The sequence below is a fragment of the Elgaria multicarinata genome, chromosome 4 (genome assembly GCF_023053635.1).
Source record: "Elgaria multicarinata webbii isolate HBS135686 ecotype San Diego chromosome 4, rElgMul1.1.pri, whole genome shotgun sequence".
Taxonomy (NCBI): domain Eukaryota; kingdom Metazoa; phylum Chordata; class Lepidosauria; order Squamata; family Anguidae; genus Elgaria; species Elgaria multicarinata.
Window position 1 is genome coordinate 34,554,400 of NC_086174.1, and position 13,903 is coordinate 34,568,302.

At 39.8% G+C, this 13,903-nt stretch overlaps 1 protein-coding gene across 11 annotated transcripts in view; it reads right to left on the reverse strand.

Annotated features, from left to right (window-relative positions):
* The window catches only part of ESRRG (estrogen related receptor gamma), a 541,458-nt gene that overhangs the window by 355,910 nt on the left and 171,645 nt on the right, over positions 1-13,903 (reverse strand). Inside the window, exon 1 of one of the 11 annotated variants that reach the window (XM_063124052.1) lies at positions 2,010-2,060. The exons of 9 other annotated variants lie outside the window; for them this stretch is intronic. The gene's annotated coding sequence lies outside the window, so the exon portion shown is untranslated. Of the gene's footprint in view, positions 1-2,009; positions 2,061-13,903 lie in introns of those variants that run through there. One more of the 11 variants, XM_063124056.1, reaches the window with a different exon arrangement.

A 13,903-nucleotide genomic window follows, 5' to 3' on the forward strand; every position in this document is an offset into this window, starting at 1 on the left:
TGTTAGTATTTATTCATGTGATCAGCTTTATTCATATAACTCTCCGTATTGACTTTGGCCCTCATTCAAACCTAGGGAAGTAAATAAGAGGGTTTTTTCCCCCCAGTGACTTCATGAATGAAATTATTTGTGTATTTGTGGAATTGGGCCCTAAGCCCATTGAATGAATTGCAATGATAGATTGTTTGTAGAGATCTAACGAATGAAAAAGGCAGCTAAGGATTCTACTCCAGAGCAGGCAAAAGAGGATTATCACTCAGGCATGCTTGCTCGCCAGTGAGTGTTCCAAACTGATAGATTTGTATAAGGCTGACTTTGTGATTAGTCCGGAGATATGAATGCTTCCAGATGTAAGAACAAGATGGAAAAAAATAACTTCCACAAATTGAAATGCAATACTCAATTCAATTAAAACAAAATGCTGTGATCTGGAATTGACCCAAGGCTATACGATAATGTTATTTGTTTTATGCCAAGTTTAGTACATGTTTTTCCACAATGCCCATTCACTTGAGTTTTATGGAAAATTGACCTTTTCACCCAGAACAGAAGCAAATTAATTTCATTAAAGTTGTTAGATTCCCCACCCCCAGAACATCGCCATGCCAATTGTAGTATTCCACTCCTATTTTCATCTATATACTGCTTGTTTGGCAACACCCCTTTGCAATATAATGCTTCCAGTTCTCCTGCGTAGCTCGCACCAAATTTGTTCCATTCTTCTAAAATGGAGCTATCCAGGTAACAGCTTGTTTCATGAGGCCTTTACCACCTTAGTTATATACCAGTAGTGGAACAAAGGTATTAGAAGACAGAGGTACCAACTATCATGGTTTTGCTCAACCATTTCCTTTCCCCCCCATGTGGATTCCTTGCTAAATTCAAAATCTGCCATACGGACTAGCAGGGATCTTTGGTGGGGGGCCGGGGGGGGGGAGGAACACAAAACAGTTCTCACAGCTTGAAAGTGTTCAGAATCCAACATTCTGAAAAGCTTCCTTTTTCTGGATGTATCTCAAATGGGTCACTATCAGCTCCAAGTATAAATCAGGTACTATGAATTATGATGGGAGGAGGGAAGAGAAGGGGATCTGAACTTCTGTTGTTGTTGCTGTTGTTAAAAAGATTTCAATAAAAACACTTTTTAAAGAAGATGTCAGAAACTTTTTTAAAAAAGAATTTTAAGTAACAAAGCTCTTTCTCTTGCATTTCAGATTATAATAAAGCTCTGGGCACTAGGAATTATTTACAACAACCCCTGACAGCATGGTCTCTAATCAAATATCTTTACAATCTGCAGGACATGTTACATTCCCAAGCTCTTCTCCGGATTCCTTTACTACGGAAAAGCCGTTGTGTAGGAACAAGGGAGAGATGCTTCTTACTTGTGGTGCCTCATTTTTGGAATGCCCTTCCCAAAGAAGCTCAACTGGTGCTAATGTTACTATCATTCAGTGCCAGCTTAAAACATGATTATTTGCCAAGGCATTTTAACATTTTAAACCTTGTTTGTGCATAGTCTGCTTGCTGTTTTTATAACTCTGATTTTTTTTAAAAAAAATATTATTAAAAAAATGAAGAACAATACAATATACAAATATACAATCAGGGTCAAGTACTAAAGGAGCCAGAGGTAACACAATCATAATCATAATAATTAGTCTCCATTTATATTCACTCTCATTACATAAGACTTTCAACAATAAAGAGTAGATCAAAAATAGTTATTATCCTAACTTGAATATGGTTTTTCAATAACAAAATTACTTCCAGAACTTCTTCAATTAAATTATCATGATTATCTCTTCCTTTCCATTAAATAATAAATTTACTCCACTGTCTCATTGAATCTTCCTTTGTTGCTCTATCTCCCCCACACAAAAATTAAATAGAGTTATGTTTTTACACTAATATTCCTTGCCATGTGCTATTTTCCCATAATTAAATGATGGGGTTACTTTCTTTTTTCAAAATTTTGCAGTAATTTTGCAATGTGGGCTGCAACTAACATTTTATGTTGACGTTGTTTGACTGTTTTCTTCTATTTGTGACATGTTTTAGACTTTTCATGCTTCGTATAGATCAACCTGGTATCTGTTAGGATAAAGGGTGGTTAAAAATGCTTTTAATAAATAATACAATCAATAAATTTATTTATTTATTTATTGATTACATTTTTATACCGCCCAATAGCCGAAGCTCTCTGGGCGGTTCACAAAATTCTTAATTTTGGGTGGCATATTTGTATCTTTGGCACTGGAACTCCTTCTGCTTGTTCAGTATGTAAAATATTCCTAGATGTGGAACAATTTCAAAGTCTATCTCCCTTCAGCCTTCCACTCCAAGCACACTCTGCTGATGGAAGCTGGCCTCTAATGAGACGTCTAAGTTTCCCATGAAATGTTGACTCAGGGCTCATCTACACCAAGCAGGATATTCCACTATGAAAGCGGTATATAAAAGGCAGGAGCCACACGACTGCTTTATAGCAGTACTGAACTGCACTGACAACTGTTGGGGCCCATTGAGACATGCTATATACCACTTCCATACTGCTATATGCTGCTTGGTGTGGCTCCTGCCTTTTATATACCGCTTTCATAGTGGAATATCCTGCTTGGTGTAGATGAGCCCCTAGTGTGACTGAAAGGAAATGTCCAGCTTGTCCCATCTTGGATAATAAGCATGTAGTCTGTAAGGCTTGAAGGCTGGATTAAAAGTGTTTGCAATCTCCAGACATGGCCTCCAGTCCATAATTTAGCAACACCTGTGGACTAGAACCTGGGTAGCCAACAAGAAGCCTGGGTGCTACAGATGGCACAAATAGTAAGGGTTGGTGCACTCCTGCACAGGAGCATGAGTGTTCATGGATCTGGCTAAAGAAGGAAGTGAAGATGGTACTCCTGCCTGCCCCTCAGTTATAATTGTCTGCTTTTCAACTCAGGGCATTAGAGGCAAGAGCACCCCATACCTTAAAGAGCTACATATGTACTGTAGTGTGCACTAGATGGCACTGTCTCACACCTAGGACTTGAGTTGTGCTTTTGTCAAAAAAGTTGGCCAACACTGGACCACACTGACACAAGGTATGTCTAATTTACTGATCCATACTGGAGTTCCCCGTTGTCCCCGTTGTCCTCCATTTGATGCCATAGCAATGTTCCAGAGTTGTCATGACAGGTCCACATATGTACTACGCTTTTTATGAGCTTATTTTTCATCAGCCCCCACTTTCAATCATTGAATCATAGAATAGCAGAGTTGGAAGGGGCCTACAAGGCCATCGAGTCCAACCCCCTGCTCAATGCAGGAATCCACCCTAAAGCATCCCTGACAGATGGTTGTCCAGCTGCCTCTTGAAGGCCTCTAGTGTGGGAGAGGCCACAACCTCCCTAGGTAACTGGTTCCATTGTCGTACTGCTCTAACAGTCAGGAAGTTTTAGCTGCTTGAGGTTCTGACATGGGAGGTCCTGGAAACCAAACGCTCAGAAGAGATCTACTGTGCATGCACAAATAAATTTTGCATTCAGTAGCTCTAATAAACTCATGTGATAAAACTCTGTATAGTAACTTTAACGTGAGGCAGAGAAACAGCCTTAAAAGTTTCCTGGGGAAGGAGCAAGAAAAATTCATGCTTGATAGCTATTTATACCCCATAATTCTGAAAGAAGGAACTGTAGCTACTACTTGCCAAACCAGCACATGTTCATAGAGAGAATGCGGTCAAGTGGTCAGAAGCAGAGCTGATGTTAATTAGCAATGAAATGAGGAATGAACCAGCATTAGCCCTGAGACTAATCAATGGGAAAAATCACTCCAAGCAGGCAGCTTAATGAAGTACTATACAGCTGTTTATTTTTAGTCTTTTTTAGCCTGGAAACAAAATCTCTATTAATTACCAAAAAAATCTGTCTAAAATGTATTTAGAGACACGGTATAGTTCTGATTTAGCTTTTCTATTAACTATTTTAGTCTCTAGCACTGTCTAGCAATTAACATGCTAGGAAAAATACAGCAAGTCAAACAGACAAAACTAAAATATTAGTACATATTATGTTGTGTGATCAGCCCTTACTAGATTTCTTTCCAAAACAGCTATGAATGTGGGTAATAAAAAATGATAAGCATTTATGTAGTGCTTTTGAGTGTTCTGATAATTTAATATACATTATCCTAATAATCTTTACAATAATCCTGTAAGGCAGGCCAGTATTATCATCCTCATATTACAGATATGGGACTGAAGTTGAGAGAATAACAGCATGCTTAAAACTACCTACAGTTTCTGGCAAGGGAGATATTTGAACAGGGAATCTGCCGGTTTGTAAATACACACTTTCCTGGAAATAAGTCCCAGTGAAATGGTACAGCGCCATAGTACAGTGGTACTTACTTCAAAGTAAACATGTGTTGGTTTGTTCTGCACATCTCAGAGCCAACCTGGACTTACCTGCTCTTGCGTCTACAATTAAAAGCAGGTGTGTGTGGATGGGGAAGGGGTTGTTAGGACCACAGCACCCAAGGAGTGGGGTTTAATTCTTTCTTCCCTCATTAGCTCTTTCATACGTGACTGTGGTCCTGATGAAAATCCATCTCTACCACAGCTATTAGCCCTGAGTGAGGAGCAGAAATGAAAATTTCTCTTCTGGGGCTTATAGCAGGCACATGATATTTTCATCAGGACCATGGCAGGGGAGGAAATGGTTAAGAACGCCCCCCCCCACACACGTGACATGGACTTGATGAACACCCCCACACACACACTTGCTGTTAACTGTTGTTGCTTTTTAATGATGCTGCAGCAAGTGGCACATTTAGCATCTTGTCTAATTCAGCCCTTTGTTGCTGTGCTAGTCCAATTCTCAACATGTACTGGAGCTCAATGTAATTTATTTCATTTTGTTGGGCGGTGACTGTATGCTAATGAATTGTCATGACCCAGGACCCTGACCCTTTGTCCCCAGAGGACAAGGCCCCTGAGGTGGTGAAAGAGGAAGAGGGCTCAGCTAGAAAAGGGCATTATAATATTTCCACCTCCTTAGGACCTACTTCCTTAAGAAGGCCAGGGACCAGCTGCCCCACCCCATGTCCAGAGGGGGTTGAATTGCCATTCTCAAATTCTGAGTATTCCAGCCAAAAAGATAACACCATGCCACACCCATTTCTGTGTTGTCACAGCACAGGAATATTCAAAGTCACCAGGCCTCGTTAAGAAAGAAGGACAGAGGTGTGACTAATAAGGCTAAAGGAAGCCAAAGCTTTACTTAAGGCTCATTCAAGATATGCTGCTTGTTGGAGCAACATAAAGACAAGCTTATCTGGCTTCCAGCCCCAGCATCCATCAGAGCTCTCTGTGGTACAACTCTGTTCTTGCCTCTCTGGGAAAGCTGATGTACCAAGTCGTCAGCCTGAACCAGATACACTGTGACCTCACAGTGTTCAACAATGCTAAGCACTCACTATTACAGGGCCCACTGGCTTGAACAGATCAACAATCGGATTATAATGGAGTGTGTACTCTGTGGCCTTAAGCTCCACCCAGACAACCTAAATAATTAGTGTATATTGCCACTGGCCCATAATGCAACATTGTAAGAGTTATAGACCTTTTACTTAGAGCTGGTGTACAGCAGTAAAGAAATGTCATGGGGAGGCAAATGGAAATAACAGGGAACAGCTCATCACCTATCTCACTGTAGCTGCAGTCAAAGTTATCCCTTGACAAACAAGAAGTGGATATTTGATCGGCTCTCAACTGTAGTCCATATATTGTGGGGACAATTGACCACTTCTAAACCAAATTCCTTTCCCAAGGACAAATTCTTTTGTGTGATGGAAACATCCATCCAGTTTGGGGTGAATTTTAATGATACATTAAGATGATTGAAAGATAATGACAATATAAGCAGTATATCAATCGATAAGTACAGGTGTGTTTTTATCAGTATCGTCAGAAGTAAATCTAATGCAATGCTCAAGTACATACTTTTAAACTTACAAAATCCCTGGTTCCCTTCACATTTATTTGCCATATACTTTATTAAGTTACAAATGCCACTGTTCTGATTATATGGAACCCCTGTCTTTACCAACAATAGAACAAAATACAGGAACTTCTCTTAAACCAGCAGCTCAAGTAGCCTTTAAACTGATATCACCAGGGACATTTTTTAAGTCAAGTTCACCTCCGGAAGATGAAAACATTACTGTTAATGTATTCATTAGGTCTGGACTGACAAGCCTTAATTAAAATATACTATTTGCAAAGGAGGGGTAGAAACTAAAATGGGAGTAGGGGAATGAAAAAGTATAGGTCACAGTCCAAATGCCATAGAATATGTATGATGTTAAATATTATTATTCTTGTTATTTGCACTATGAGAACTAGAAAACAGGCCATAGATAACATAAGATTACATTTTCAAACTTTCTGTGTTTTCTTAGCTTAAAAGCTGCATTTTGAAAAGTAATGAAGTACAAATGTATTTTGAAATAACTCCCATCCATTTCAATGGAATTTACTTCAAGAAAGGATACTTAGGATTACAATCTCAGGGGAGAATTTTCAAAGAGCGTGAAGATTTGTTTTGAAAAGGGGATTTAGATACCTATCAGTTCGGAGCCTATGCTTAAAAGGTTGAACTAAAACTGAACATTCACAAGTCTGAGAGTAAATCAATTAAAGTAGGTCAGTTTATTTTGAATGTTTCCCCACCCTAACCCTCACTCCTGCAAGGGGAAGACTAGGGTACAACCATCCTTCCTAGCAGGCTTGCTTTTCCAAAGGCAGGGGGGTGCATTCAAACATGAAATCCCTTGCCTGTGAGAGCAATCCTAATGGGGCTGGGGGAAGTGACAAATTGTCCACCACTTCCAAAACCATGCCGGTTCGTGCCAGTCATGCCAGGGAACAGTTTTTTACCAGGCTTTTCTACATATCCGATTTTTAAAAACTGAAATCAATGAGAGAAGGAAATTAGCCACACCTGCTCCCAGCTGGCTTACCTAAAGAGCTTGATAAAAGATTCCCTTGAAGGGACTTTGGATCTTGCCCACCTCCAGAAATGCCACATTTTGAGGCCTACCACTACCCCTGAGAATCCTGCCAGTAGTTGACTGACCATGGGTGCAATTGAAACCTGTACAATTTGCTCTGCCATCATCATTTTTTTTTAATCTGCGTATTCTATGGATTAAAAGAAAGCATTGCCAATATTTCCTTTCATAGTAAGATAAACACTCTTATTTTTAAGCAATCAACACTCTTACAGAGTGGCAGCAGATATACATAATGAAGGCTGCAATCCTATGCACGTTTACTTGGGTGTGAGCCTCACTGAGTTCACTGACACAGTTCTAAGTAATCATCTATGGGAACGGGCTGAACATCCCACACTTCAAAGCACCTCTATGTAAGTATAGGATTGCAGGGGGTGTAATGAGAGATCCCTTTATAGAAACAGTTTTGTATAATCTCAAAGAAAATAATACTTTGTATTAAAATGGTGACCTGCCCTAAAAGCATATGATCTTATAAGTGAATATGTTTATGGTTTCCTTTCTGTATAAAATACAAATCTAGGAGAACAGAAGGGGTCAGGGTGAAGAAGAAAATAGATTTAACATCAGGTTCCGGTTTCCTTTATAGGCTTCCATGGTATTTCTAAATCGTTTTTTTTTTAATTAAAAAGCAAAACAAATATATGTATACTGTGACAGTAGTACAAGAAGAAAATGCAGTAACCTTATGCTTTTTAGTCTGCTTTGATTGTTCATGAGAATCTAACCCAATGCACAACACTATGCAATCCCAACAGCTAGTTTGGAAATTGCTGCAGATTGTTAGGAAGAGCTGCAAACTAGAGATAGGCATAGAAGGGCTAGAAATGATAGCCTTTCTTTAATAAAAAAGGAAGGAAGGAAGGTAGGAAGAAAGAAAGAAGGGAAGAAAAGACAAATTACCCCAAAGACCATATTCTTTAAACCATTGAAGCAAAACATGTTTATTTGATTTGTTTGTATGCCTATTACAAAAATGCTACTTTGGGATTCTAGGAACCCAGCCTGTCAATTTTTCAGCCTCTGCACTTTCATGGTTGCTTAGAGCTGTTTAATGCAAATACAGTTCCAATAAGAGATTTCATGCCCTTAAATTACACCCAGTTAAAGGCGAATGAAAATGTAAGGTAAATAACTATAATCAGCTATATTATCTTTCTCTGGGCACTTCTCACTTTACAGACATATTTAAAGATATCTCTAGGGTCCTATCCTTTTTAACAAGGAGCAGAATAGTTCCTGGAATATTACTTATGATGCGGTACTGTGAACATGACACAGGTTAAAATGTCACCTAGAGATCTAAAAAAAAGTATCTGTTGTAGAGTCTTGCTTGTTTTCTTGTTTAGGAACATCAGAAATAGATGAAAGAGGGATACTCAACAAGGAGATGAAAACGAGATGAAGAGGGTTTAAGATGGTCTTTCATGTGCAGAGCTGTTGATCAACAATGATGCCAAGCAGGGGAAACTATTCAGAAATTTCAGAAAGGGAAACAGAAAGACAGAAAATGCAAAGAAAGCACTTTGCATTCAGAAAGTCCCAGGCCAGAACCACACCAAGCAGGATACAACACTTTAAAAACGGTTTGAAAACTGTATATGTGATGTGTCCTGGGCCTGAACAGTTGTCATAACCATTATAAACCGTTATAAGCAGTAGTGTAGATCCCGCCCCAGATTCAAACCCTGCCTGAAACCCTGGAGAGCTACTGCCAGTCAGTGTCAACAATACTTGGCTAGATGGACCAATGGCCTGACTCAGTATAAGGCAGCCCCTGATGTCTTCAGAATACCAGCAGTGATCGGCAAACCATTATACACATGCTTGAACCTCTGTTCCATTCACATGAAGAGCCCTGCTGATCCAGACAAGCTGGAGCCTGTTCAGAGGAGGGCAACGAGGATGATCAGGGGTCTGGAAACAAAGCCCTATGAAGAGAGACTGAAAGAACTGGGCATGTTTAGCCTGGAGAAGAGAAGATTGAAGGGAGTCATGATAGCACTCTTCAAATACTTAAAAGGTTGTTACACAGAGGAGGGCCAGGATCTCTTCTCCATCTTCCCAGAGCGCAGGACACGGAATAATGGGCTCAAGTTACAGGAAGCCAGATTCCGGCTGGACCTCAGGAAAAACTTCCTGTTAGAGCAGTACGACAATGGAACCAATTGCCTAGGGAAGTCGTGGGCTCTCCCACACTAGAGGCATTCATGAGACAGCTGGACAACCACCTGTCAGGGATGCTTTAAGGTGGATTCCTGCACTGAGTGGGGGGTTGGACTCGATGGCCTTACAGGCCCCTTCCAACTCTACTATTCTATGATTCTATGTGTACCTAGTTCAGAATTCTATTCCCGTATTGGCCAAGCAAATGCCTATAAGAAGCCCACAAGAAGGAGAAGAACACAATAACAGCCTCCCACTCATGCTCCCTGTGAAGAATGTGTAAAATGGCTGCTGCTGCTTTTGCTAAATCAACCAGAGGAGGCAGCAAGCCCTGTGGAATCAACACCACCTGGACTGTTATCAGTGGCCACGTAGCACAACCAGGCCATCAAGGCCAGAGTTAATTGGTTTCCAGCTGTGGGAAATTGGCCGTTTTGCTGAGCCGGTGGGAAAGTTTTCTTCTCTCCGAGGAGGGGAGTAGCTCAGAGGGGCCTGGCAATGATTGGCCGAAACTGGTCGCCCCACTCGCTGGAGCTGGGGGGATGAAGTGGGCTAGCATTTTGGCGGCTTTTGTTCTCCTGAGGGCCCCATGTTCTAGTTAGATTGCAGGTAAAATCAGGTTTTGTTTTTGGTCTGGTTGCTCCAGGGAATTTGGTCGCCTCTGTGGTATGTTTTACAACTGTCAGTGGTTTTATTGCTTGCTGCTGTCTGTCTTAATTGACACCTTTTATTGTTCCCTTCTTACCCCACCCTTTCCCATCCCCTTTTTAAATAATCCACCTCTGCTAAAGCCTTAAATAATTTTCTTTTAATAAACTGCTTTAGCTCTTAATTGTGTCATTACTCTCGGGTGCTATTGGCTCTCAGATGGGTTGGCTGCTGGTTGTGGGAGGTGGGTGCCTGGGAATTCGGGTGTTTTGAACCCGGGTCTACCTTGCAAGAAGAGTGTGTGGCTTACACTCTTCTTCACACTCCCCAGCAACTGATATTCAGAGGCATGTTGCCTCTGCTACTGGAAGTAATATATACCACAACTGCTATAACGTAGCAATTTATAATAGCATAATAAATAGCTCGATCCTCTTCTTTTTCCATCTTCATTCATTTGACTGTCTTCCTGAAAGAAGTATCCAAGGCAATGTACAAAACATACAGAAGACTGAAAAAACAGATGAACAACACACCTCAACAATCAATAAAACCATACAAACTGCATATTAATTTGAAATGCTTGGCAAATGTTTTCACCCAGCAGCTACGTTCTTTCAAAGGAGGAACTGGGGGAGCTACAGAGGGGATTTTCAACCCTCCATTCTCTTTTTGCATTCTCTAGATGGCTCTCTATACCAGCAAGGCCAATATAATGCCATAATGTAGGGATACAGTCATTAGTACGTACCACCCCTACCATGCATTTGTTGACATAGCTTTTAAGCGACTAAGACTTTAAGGTGGATTCAGTGGCCTTATAGGCCCCTTCCAACTCTACTATTCTATGACTCTATGAGTGAAGGATAAGATGTTGCCCGCTTCCCAGTCCTCATACAGAAACCAACTGGACCGGCAGTTACCAGGATATTACTCTCTACCACACTTCAATCAGCAGGCTAGTTTAGGGGCACCTGAACAGGCCATGTAGCATATGCAGCGCTGCCCTCCTACAGATGGGAGAGGAGGGGGGTCAGGAGGAACAGCCGGGGAACTGCTGCTGCCGCCTCCCAGCATCTGCTGCCTGAGGCAGTTGCCTCACTCTGCCTCATGGTAGAGCCAACCCTGTCTCTTTTCCCTGAGATCCTAGAGCAGCTGTGTATCAGCCCAATATGCATTTTCTCTTCCAGCATTAATGATGTACCACTGGTAGGATAACAAATCTAAGACATAACTGCCAGACACTTGGTTCGAGATTAGTCCTGTTGTTGAGTAAAAAGAGACGGCTTCTCTCTTTGTTGTTTCATTATTATAGTATCCAGCTCCAAGATGCCTATAAGAATGTGGCTTGGAGTCCTTTTAAGGCAAAATGGGGAACTTGTTCAACACAGAATTCCACATGAGCAAGGGGATCGTGTTTTAGGTTTGTGTAATGCACACATTAGATAAAATTCATATCTTGCTAAGACAACAGCAAGATTTCCTTGCTTTTAGCCATCTGTACTACATCCCATGATTTGTATAGTATTTAAGTAAGGATGGTGAGAAATTTGTTTCAGGTCATCTTTGACCAGAAATTTATTCAATTCAAACTTTCTGAACCTGAACCCAAATACAAACTGTGATCTGAAGTATGTACATTTCCAAGCTTGTAATGTGATTTGCACAACAACAAAAAGTCTTTAAAATGTGCACATTTGAGTCAATAGATAAAAAATATGTACATTTAAAAATGTTCGCAACTGACACATACATCTGGAAAAAATGTGCACAAAAACATGCAAAATTTTTCATGCAAAAGAAAGAAAACACACAAACCGTTGTGGACATGAAGTGGAATGATCTTTGAGGTGGAATTCGAAGAACCTCAACAAGCTTGGGTATAATTGAGTTACACCATCCCAACTTTTAAGGAAACTTACTTATAATAAACAAAACTCATCGGAATAGTGCATTTGTTCTAATCATATTTCTATTAATATTACAAATAGTTTTCTCAAAGGTGAACTCATCTTTTAAAAAATGTCTACTGGACTTGAAAATTATTTTATTGTTTTTCAATTGTCAGAAGGTACCTACTGTTACTTTAATCATTGTTTGGACCCCTTTAGTGTTCTGGCCACAGTGAGGACTAGACACTTGTTTAAAACATACCAAACATGTGGCTCTCATGAGTATCATTCATTCTAATAGGGTACATGTTGCTCAATGCTATTATGAATGGTTTTTAGAGATTTTCAGGTCTCATACTCATAAATTCAGTAGAAAAATGAATGTATGCCAATTGCAAATACAATATTAGGCAAGCCTGGCAGTTTTAAAGTGTTGCATTTTAGGGTTTAAATTGCTGTGAACTGCCCACAGAGCTTCGTCTATTGGGCGGTATAGAATAAAATAAATAAAAGTTGTAATTAATGTTTTCAGATTATTATCTCTCATGTACATATATGTCATTGAAATACATATACATCTCAGAGTGAAATGGAACTTATAAATACTGACAGTGAAACTGAAGGTTCTCCCACAACCTTAGTGGAAGAGAGTTGAAATACATGAGTAGCTGTCAGCACATCATGCACTTTTTTGAGGTTGCTAAAATTAATTAGTGCGTTTTCAGTATTTTCGTTTCCCCCCTTAAATTTAAACAATGTAAGGGAAGTACATACTATTTTCTTTAAATTTTTACAGGTATTCAAATAAAAAATTCTACATAATATAACTTTTAAATCACATTGTATGTATGTTTAGATAGAAAATTCCTATAATTCCGAGCATTTCCCAGGCAGGACATTTTCTAACTAAACATAGGATCGCATCCTAAGTATGCTTTATTTCCCACCTCCTCAAATATTTCAGGTGTATTTGGTCAAAAAAAGTGGGGATTTTTGTTGTTGTTTACCATATGCAAGTAAAATAAACATGCTAAATTAGTCTTCTATAGGCCAGGGGTGGGTAACTAGTGGCCCTCGAGATATTTTGGCCAACAACTCCCATTAGCAAAAACCGGCATAACCAATGTGAGAGACAATGTGAGTTGTAGGCAAAACATCTGGAGTGCAAAAAGTTGCCCTATGCTGCTCTATGGCATCAAAACATTTACCAATGCAAACACAACATTTTCCGACTCAAGTCACTCTACGCAAATCAACCTAATTTGCATTGGAAAAATTTCCAGAAAATTTCCCGGTAATTTTTCTAATTCAAAATTTTCCAGAAAACCCAAACCACTGTTCATTCTAAAAATCAAAAATATCATTGAATATGTTGAGCAGCAATATTCAACTCATCTCAACTTTGGATAGTCACTTCATGCTACTCCCTTTTTTTTTTTACATATTTGCTAATACTGCTTAATGTATATTATCCAAGAGCTGCATCACATATTACACAGAATGCCTTCTGTGTACGATGCTCTACAACATCAGCCCTGCAATAGATCATAACCTGAGGAACACCACACAGGGATTCAGCTTGTAGAGACCAGCAGTTAACTCTAGCTAAAAGGAGAGAAATATAAGAATAGGGAGACCAACGAAGACACCTCTTAACAAGAATAGGCCAGAGTTGATTGTGCAGTACTCCTAAATCCTACAAAAACTACCAGATTAGTTTTACTCAATGGAGCAACAAGGAAACCCCACCTATGTATTCTTATGGTAGAGCATATTTGCCTTTATTTTGCCTCTCCTTTTACTTTACAAAAACTGGATCAAAAACGCTGCTAAAAATGTGTTTGATCAGGGTGGCTCCTAAAGTGCTGCTGTAAATCACAGAAATTACTTATACCTATAAATACTTAGTTTTCCATGAAATCCACATACCTAGAGACAGTTGGGAGGAATTGTGGTGGTGGTGGGCATTTGCATGTGTGAGCTAGCCTTTACTTTTAAGCATTACTTGCAAGAAACACATGGAATTATTATTGTCAAGCTGCCGCTAAGTGCTCACCTAAGCCTCTGACAGGGTGAATCCGCACATAAGACTTGCATTTTTCTTTTTGGATTGGGAGACTTAGGCATTCGTACTCCCT